Here is a 9,725-nt window from a genome sequence, read left to right on the forward strand (position 1 = left end):
TACAGAACCTTAAATTCTATTTGCATGCTATTTACAGTTCTTAAAATATCACTTACATATTACTTATATATTTAAATTTTAAATACAAATACTTAAGAAAATTTCCCATATTTTATTAAGCTTATATGTAACTATACATATTCAAATTTATGTATAAACTTATGTTGTATTCCCTGCCTAAAAGAAGTGATGGTAGATTTAAGCAACTCACAATATTGTGGAAATATCACATATGTTAGATGTATATGTATGGTATAATTTACACTAGAAATGTGCAATGTAGTATCACAAGTGAGGAGAGTGTTTAACTGATATGCTTTTGATTTGGGACTCGATGAAAACAGATGCTGCCATGTGGTGATTTGGGTAGGAACACAATATTTGACACCATCAATTTGTGTTTATTGAACTCTAGCTGACGTGGCTACAATAATTAAAAATATAACATCATGACTCAGAGTTAGACTCTGGATGGTCTGCAAGTTATATATTTTTGAAATACAATGTGAAATCATCATTAAGACATTGCATACCTCCATGAGACCCAGCTGTAAGGCATTTTCCTAATTATTGATTAGTGGGAGGAAGGCCCTGCACATTGTGGGTGGTGCTGGTGGGCCTGAGTTTTATAAGGAAGCAATCTGAGGATGCCAGGTGAAGCAAGCCAGTAAGCAGCACACCTCCATGCATCATCTCCTGCCTCCAGTTTCCTGCCTTGTTTGAATGCCTGTCTTGGCTTCTGTTGGTGATGAACATCAATGTGGAAGGGTAAGCTGAATAAACCCTCTCCTCTACAACTTGTTTTTAGGCATGGTGTTTCATTGCAAATATCTATCTATCTATCTATCTATCTATCTATCTATCTATCTATCTATACCGAATTATGAAATAGAGAAGAGAAAAATCTTTGGTAGTGTTTGGAGAAAAAGAATATGTGTTCTTACAGATAAACTTAAGTCTTTACTCCCCTTCCAATTCAACATAATTCTTATGACATTACTTTTTCTGTTTTGAAAGCAGCTAAAAGCCTTAATTGACCTTATTAGAATTAGAATCATAAATATACATCTATTAAAAGGCTAACATTCATTGAGTATAAAAAGCTCTAACATGGAAAATTACACAGAAATAATATATATTAAAATAATTAATAATATCACATATCATATATAATATCAGACCTATTTAATTTCCCAGGTTACAACTGTTTCTACTAAATGAATGTTAGCTTTTTAGTAGATACAGTATTTAAGACAGATTTTCTTTTTTTATGTTTACACGATGGAATTTTATTCAGCTATAAAACAACAAAATGTTTCATTTTTCAGAAAAATGGGTTCTGCTTCCTTAAAACATAAAACATTTCAGAACACTTGTTAGATAAAAGATTACTAAATACATACTGGTTAAACGCATCCAGTGACTGTTTAGTAAAACATTAATAGGTGCTAATTTGACCTCAAAAGACATCTTGGAAATGCACCAAAATTCTCTCTTTTTTTTTTAATTAGATATTATATTATTTACATTTCAAATGTTATCCCCTTTCCTGGTTTTCCCTCCAGAAACCCTCTATCACATCCTCCCCCCTCTCCTGTGAGGGTGCTCCCAACCCCCACACTACTGCCTCCCTGCCCTGGCATTCCCCTACACTGTGATGTCCCAGCCTTCCCAGGACCAGGGGCCTTTCCTCCCATTGATATCCTACAAGGCCATCCTCTGCTACGCTCAAAACACGGGTCCCTCCATGTGTACTCTTTGGTCAGTGGTTTAGTCCCTGGGAGCCCTGGGCAGAGAAGTGGGTGGTGTCTGGTTGATTAATATTGTCGTTCTTCCTATGGGTTGCAAACCCCTTCAACTCCTTCAGTTCTTTCTCTAACTCTTCCACTGGGGACCCCGTGTTCAGTCCAATGGTTGGCTGCAAGCATCTGCCTCTGTATCTGTCAGGCTCTTTCAGAAAGTCCCAGGAAACAGCTACAATCAGGCTCCTGTCAGGAAACACTTTTTGGCATCCACAATAGTGTCTGGTTTTGGTGTCTGTATATGGGATGGATGCCTCAGTGGGGCAGTCTCTAGATGACCTTTCCTTCAGTCTCTGCTCCACACTTTGTCTCAGTATTTCTTCCCTTGAGTATTTTGTTCCCTCTTCTAAGAAGGACTGAGGCATGTACATTTTGATCTTCCTTCTTCTTGAGCTTCATGTGGTCTGTTGATTGTATCGTGGATATTCCAAGCTTTTGGGCTAATATCCACTTATCAGTGAGTGCATACCATGTGTGTTCTTTTCTGACTGGGTTGCCTCACTTAGGATGATATTTTCTTTTCTTTTCAAATTTTACCATTTAATTTACTAAGGAATATCATACAAAGTAAGGCATTTCAGTGTCATGTATAACCAAGTTACTGTCCATCCAAAAAATTTTTGCACATCAATAAAAAGTATCTAAGAACCTAGGAACACTATTCTTCTTATTACTGTATAAAAATAACCACAATGAATAAGTATTTGTGTAATATTTACTCCTTTGTCTCATTTCCAGAAACTGTAACAAGCTCTAAAAGTAATTCAGTGTTGGTAAGGATGTCTTGATTGCTGGTGGCAGAAGCACTGACAGTTCCTATTCCTAACACAGATCCCTGTTGAATATTTGGGAGGATAAGTGTTGTTCCTCCTGCAGTAATCAAGGTATCACCTCTCCCAGCTTTCACAGATGCTAGCACTGTACTGTTAGAGTGAGTGACTTATTTATTCTGATGTGTTTTACTATATTTGGCAAGGTGGTCACTTCTCATTAAGCCTTTTGAACATTCTGGACGAATTTCTCCTCACCTGTATTCGTTCTGTGCTTCTGTTAATTCATTGCTCAGTGTAAATCTTTTACCACCGAACATCCAATCACAAATAAAAGGGTGCACCCCAGAATCCCAACACAGATGTGCTCTCAGATGTGAGGTTTTCCCATAGATTTTACCACATTCTGGTATATAACAAATGTGTTGTTTCTTTTCCCTAAAATTGGTACCTCTCGAACCACCTTCTTTACAGTTGGGACAGGTGCAAGCTACCCTCCCAAGTCTTTTTCCTTCTTGATGTTGTTGGTCCCCTTCTTAATCTACCACTTGTACTCGTGAGTCATTGGTATGAGTATTCAGTGTAGAATCACTTCTGAGCTGCTACCCTTCAGGATCAGGCTCTTCTACCTTTATCCTAATATGAATGAGGTGAGATAAGGTTGAAGACACGGCTCAGTAGTTAAGATCACTGCTCTTCTAGAGGACTGAGATTTGGTTCACAGTACCCATGTGTTGGCTCACAACCATTTGACACTTCACATCCACAGGACCCAAGGCCTTCTTTTGACCTCTGTAAGCACCAAGCATGCACATGGTACACACATATATGCAAGTAAACCACTTCTAAACATAAAAAAATATCTTTAAAAAATAGACTACCACTGATAAGGGAACAGCTATAGCTTGTAATTTCAAGACACAGCATAAAAATGTTGCAATTCAGAAGGAGGATATATGTCCAGACCTGCAGGACCGTCAGCATTCTCTCCTAGGCATAGCTGTATAACAGGAGAATCTATAGAATTTACTGTAACTGTCTGTAGATTTGGAAACTGACCAATGCTTAGGCTAACTGGAGTTGAAGTCGAGGCTCCACCTGCTGTGACTTGACCAAGCCTAAGTGTCTGAACAGGCGTCAAAGTAATTTGTTGGAAAGCAGTATTCTGTATTTGCAAACTCTGCAAGTTCTGTACTTGAAAATTTTGCCAGGTTACCTGTCCAGAAAGAGTCATTGTCTGTACCTGAATTAAAAATGTTCCAGGATTCAACTGCAACTGGAGGTTTTACAAAGCCTGTTGTGATATATTTTGACCACTGGCTTACATGCCATGGATTAACTGTGGTGTAACACCTTGTGCAATTTGGGCTTGACTGGTTGACTGTTGAGAATCTTGAAGTTATAGATGTTGTACAACAGGCTGTGCTGTAGAAACCTGAGTATTCTGAGTCTGTGTCTCTTCAGAAACAGGGAACTGGATATAATTTCCCTGCAGATCAATGGACTAACCTACTAGTGGTGGTCAAGCTATTTGCGTGTTCCTCTAATATACCTGTACTATATATTGTAACAGCCAACTATGATGAAGAGGTACATCTATTTCCAATTTTCTGAGGAATCTCCGGACTGATATCCATAGTGGTTGTACCAGCTTGCAATCCCACCAACAATGGAGGAGAGTTACTCTTTCTCCACATCCTTGCCAGCATCTGCTGTCACCTGAGTTTTCTATCTTAGTCAGTCTGATTGGTGTGAAGTGGAATCTCAGGGTTGTTTTCACTTGCATTTCCCAGATTACTAAGGATGTTGAACATTTCTTTAGGTGTTTCTCAGTCATTTTAATTTACTCAGTTGAGAATTTTCTGTTTAGCTCTGTTCCACATTTTTTAATAGGGTTATTTGGTTCGCTGGAATCTAACTTCTTGTGTTCTTTGTATATATTAGATATTAGACCACTACTGGATGTAGGATTGGTAAAGATCTTTTCTCAATCTGTTGGTGGCCATTTTGTCCTATTGATAGTGTCCTTTGCCTTACAAAAGCTTTGCAATTTTAAGAGGTCCCATTTGCCAATTCTTGATCTTAGAGCATAAGCCATTGGTGTTCTGTTCAGAAAAATTTTCCCTGTGTCCATGTGTTGGATTAAGGCACTTCCCTACTTTCTCATTTATTTGTTTTAGTGTATCTGGTTTTATATGAAGGTCCTTGATTCATTTGGACTTCAGCTTTCTGCAAGGAGATAAGGATGGATCAATTTGTATTCTTCTACATGCTGACAACCAGTTGAACCAGCATCATTGGTTGAAAATGCTGCCTTTTTCCCACTGGATGGTTTTAGCTCCTTTGTCAAAGATCAGGTGACCATAAGTGTGTAGGTTCATTTCTGGGTCTTCATTTCTATTTCAATGATCTTCATGGCTATCTCTGTGCCAATATTATGCAGTTTTTAATCACTATTACTCTGTAATACAGCTGGAAGTTAGAGATGGTGATTCCCCCAGAAGTTTTTATTATTGAGAGTAGTTTTTGCTATCCTGGGTTTTTTGTTATTCTAAATGAATTTGCAAATTGCTCTTTCTAACTCTATGAAGAATTTAGTTGGAATTTTGATAGGGATTGTATTGAATCTATAGACTGCTTTAGACAAGAAGGTCATATTTCCAATATTTAATCCTGCCAATCCATGAGCATGGGATATCTTTCTATCTTCTGAGATCTTTGATTTCTTTCTTCTGAGACTTGAAGTTCTTGTCATATAGATCTTTCACTTGCTGGGTAGAGTCACACCAAGGTATTTTATATTATGACTATTGTGAAGGGTATCATTTCCCTAATTTCTTTCTCTACCTGTTCATGCTTTGAATAGAATAAGGCTACTGATATAATGAATTATTTTTTATATCCAGCAACTTGTTGAAGTTGTTAATCAGATTTAGGATTTCTCAAATTTTGGGTGTTAAGTATATTATCATATCATCTGTAAAGAGTGATGTCTTGACTTATTTCTTTCTATTTTATATCCCTTTTATCTCCTTTTGTCATCTCATTGCTCTGGCTAGGACTTGGAGTACTATATTCAATAGGTATGGAGAGAATGTACAGCATTATCTAGGCCCTGATTTTAGTAGAATTGGTTCTAGTTTCTCTCCATTTAGTTTGATTTTGGCTACTGTTTGCTGTATATTGCTTTTTATTATGTTTAGGTATGGGCCTTGAATCCATGATCTTTCCAAGACTTTTATCATAGACAGGCGTTAAATTTTCTCAAATGCTTATTCAGAATCTAATGAAATAATCATGTGGTTTTTTTAAATTAAGTGTGTTTATATAGTGGATTATGTTGCTGGATTTCTGTATATTGAACCATCCCTACATCCCTGGGAAGAAGCCATCTTGATCATGAAGGATCATCATTTTGTATGATTTTAGATTCAGTTTTCAAGAATTTTATTGAGTATTTTTACATCAATATTCATAAGTGAAATTGGTCTGAAATTCTCTTTCTTTGTTGGGTCTTTATGTAGTTTAGGTATAAGCATTATTGTGACCTCAAACAATGAAATAGATAGTGTTCCTTCTGTTTCTATTTTGTGGCATAGTTTGAAGAGTATTGGTATTGGTTCTTCTATGAAGGTCTGATCGACCCTGCACTAAACCCATCTGGTCCTGGGCTCTTTTTGGTTGGGAGAGTTTTAATTACTGCTTCTATTTCTTTAAGGGTTATGGGACTATTTAGATGATTTATCTGATCCTGATTTAACTTTGGTACCTGGTATCTGCTTAGAAAATTGTCCATTTAATCCAGATTTTCCAGTTTTCTTGATTATTCACTTTTATAGTAAGATCTGATGATTTTTTTTAATTACCTTGGTTTCTGTTGTTATTTCTCCCTTTTCAGTTCTGATTTTGTTAATTTGGATACTGTCTCTGTGCCCTCTGGTTAGTTTGGCTAAGGGTTTCTTAGCCAAACCAAGATCCTGGTTTTGCTGATTCTTTGTATAGTTCTCTTTGTTTTTATTTGATTGATTTCATCCCTGAGTTTGATTATTTCCTGCTGTCTACTCTTCTTGGGTGTATTTGCTTCTTTTTGTTCTAGAGCATTCAGATGAGCTGTCAAGCTGCTAATGTATGCTCTGTCCAATTTCTTTATGGAGGTACTAAGAGCTATGAGTTTTCCTTTTAGCACTGCTTTCATTGTATCCCATAAGTTTGGGTATGTTGTATCTTCATTTTCATTAAATTCTAAAAAGTCTGTAAGTTCTTTTTTTAGTTCTTCCTTGATCAAGTTATCATTGAGTAGAACATTGTCTAACTTCCATGAGTATTTGTCTTTCTGCTTCTTTTATTTGTTTTATTTTATTGAAGACTAGCCTTAGTTCATGGTGATCTGATGGGATATATGGGATTATTTCAATCTTTTTTTATTGGACTTTTAAATTTGTATTTCAAATATTATCCCTTATCCCAGTTTCCTGTCCATAAGCCCCCTATCTCATCCTCCTCCCCCTTCTTCTATGAGGGTGCTCACCCATCCATCCCTCCATCTCTTCCCACCTCCATGACATTCCCCTCCCTGGGGGGGGTCCATCCTTGGCATGACCAAGGGCTTTTCTTCCCATTAGTGTCCAACAAGGCCATCCTTTGCTACATCCTTAGCTGGAGTCATGGGTCTGTCCATGTGTATTTTTGGATTGTGGTTTATTTTCTGGGAGCTCTGGCTGGTTGGTATTGTTGTTCTTATGGGGTTGCAAACCCCTTCATCACCTTTAACCCTGTACTCAGTTCAATGTTTGGTTGTGAGTGTTCAAGTCTGTATTTGTCATGCTCTCACATAGCCTCTCAGGAGAGAGTTATATCAGGCTCCTGTCAGTATGCACTTCTTGGCATCAGCAATTTTTTCTGGGTTTGGTAGCTGTATATAGGCTGGATCCCCAGGTGGGGCAATCTCTGGATGGCCTTTCCTTTAGTCTCTGCTCCAAATTTGTCCCTGTATTTTCTCCTATGAATATTTTTGTTTCCCCTTCTTGTATCTGTTGAGACTTGTTTTGTGACTGATTATATGGTCAATTTTTGAGGAGATACCATGAGGTGCTGAAAAGAAGTTATATTCTTTTGTTTTAGGATAAAATATTCTATAAATATCTGGTAAATCCATTTGGTTCATAACTTCTGTTAGTATCACTGTTTGTCTGTTTAGTTTCTGTTTCTATGATCTGTCCATTGATGAGAATGATATGCTGAAGTCTCCCACTATTATTTTGTGTGGTGCAATGTATGCTCTGATCTTTAGTAAAGTTTCTTTTATATATGTGGGTGCTCTTGAATTTGGAGCATAGATACTCAGAATTGAGAGTTCATATTGGTGGATTTTTTTCCTTTGATGAGTATAAAGTGTCCTTCCTTATCCCTTTTCATAACTCTTGGTTGAAAGTTGATTTTATTCGATATTAGAATGGCTACTCCAACTTGTTTCTTGGAACTATTGGATTTTTTTTCCATCCTTTTACTTCGAGGTAGTGTCTGTCTTTGTCACTGAGGTGTGTTTCCTGTCCTGAGGTGTGTTTCAGCAGTGAAATGTTGAGTCCTGTTCATTTTTCTATTCTGTTAGTTTACATATTTTATTGGGGAGTTGAGTCCACTGGTGTTAGGAGATATACAGGAATAGTGATTGTTGTTTTCTGTAACTTTTGTTGTTAGAGGTGTAATTATGTTTGTGTGGCTCTCTTCTTTTGGTGTGTTGAATGAAGATTTCTTTTTTCCTTTTTCTTGGGTTTAGTTTCCCTCTTTTTGTTGAAGTTTTCCATTTATTATCCTTTTTAGGGCTCAATTTGTATAAAGATATTGATTAAATTTGTTTTTTGTCATGGAATATGTTGATTTCTCCATCTATGTTAATTGAGAGTTTAGCTGGGTATAGTAGCCTGGGCTGGCATTTGTGTTTGACATTTGTCTAGGATCTTCTGGTTTTTAGAGTCTTTCTTGACTCTAGTAGGTCTGGTAGGTCTGCCTTTATGTTTCTTGACATTTTTCTTTTACTACTTTTAATATTCTTCCCCTTTTTGTGCATTTGGTGTTTTGATTATTATGTGACAAAAGGAATTTCTTTTCTGGTTCATTCTATTTGGAATTCTGTTGGCTTCTTGTATATTCATGGGCATCTCTTTCATGTGAAAGTTTCCTTCTATAATTTTCTTAAAGGTATTTATTGACCTTTTAAATTTGGAGTTATCACTGTTTTCTATACCGTTTATTCATAGGTTTAGTCTTCTCATTGTGTCCCAGATATCCTGAATATTTGGGTTAGGAGCTTTTTGCATTTTACATTTTCTTTGACTGTTGTGTCAATGTTTTCTGTGCTTACATCTATGTCTCCTGATCTCTTTCCTAGGTTTTCCATATCCAGAGTTGTCGACTTTGTTGATTCCTTTATTGTTTATATTTCCACTTTTGGATCCTGTATGGTTTTGTTCTATTCCTTCACCTCTTTCATTGTGTTCTCCTGTATTTCTTTAAGGGAGTTATTATGTCCTTAATGTCTTCTGTCATCATCATGAGATGTTAACTTTAAATCTGAATCTTGCTTTCCCGGTGTTTTGGCATATCCAGGATATGCTGTAGTAGAAATGTGAATGCTTCACTCCTTCTTTGAAAGGGGAACAAGAATACCCTTGGCAGGGAATAGAGAGGCAAAGATTAAAACAGACACAGAAGGAACACCCATTCAGAGCCTGCCCCACATGTGGCCCATACATATACAGCCATCCAATTAGAAAAGATGGATGAAGCAAAGAAGTGCAGGCCGACAGGAGCCAGATGTAGATCGCTCCTGAGAGACACAGCCAGAATACAGCAAATACAGAGGCGAATGCCAGCAGCAAACCACTGAACTGAGAATGGGACCCCCGTTGAAGGAATCAGAGAAAGAGCTGGAAGAGCTTGAAGGAGCTCGAGACCCCTTATGAACAACAATGCCAAGCAACCAGAGCTTCCAGGAACTAAGCCACTACCTAAAGACTATACATGGACTGACCCTGGACTCTGACATCATAGGTAGCAATGAATATCCTAGTAAGATCACCAGTGGAAGGGGAAGCCCTTGGTCCTGCTAAGACTGAACCCCCAGTGAACGTGATTGTTGGGGGGAGGGTGGCAA

The 9,725-nt window shown here is 37.4% G+C and overlaps 1 pseudogene; it reads right to left on the reverse strand.

Annotated features, from left to right (window-relative positions):
• Positions 1–2,517: 2,517 nt before the first annotated feature.
• Positions 2,518–4,209, reverse strand: Sp3-ps1 (Sp3 transcription factor, pseudogene 1; annotated as a pseudogene).
• Positions 4,210–9,725: the final 5,516 nt, after the last annotated feature.

This window comes from Rattus norvegicus, chromosome 3 (assembly GCF_021556685.1).
Source record: "Rattus norvegicus strain SHRSP/BbbUtx chromosome 3, alternate assembly SHRSP_T2T, whole genome shotgun sequence".
In the NCBI taxonomy this organism is placed as follows: Eukaryota; Metazoa; Chordata; class Mammalia; order Rodentia; family Muridae; genus Rattus; species Rattus norvegicus.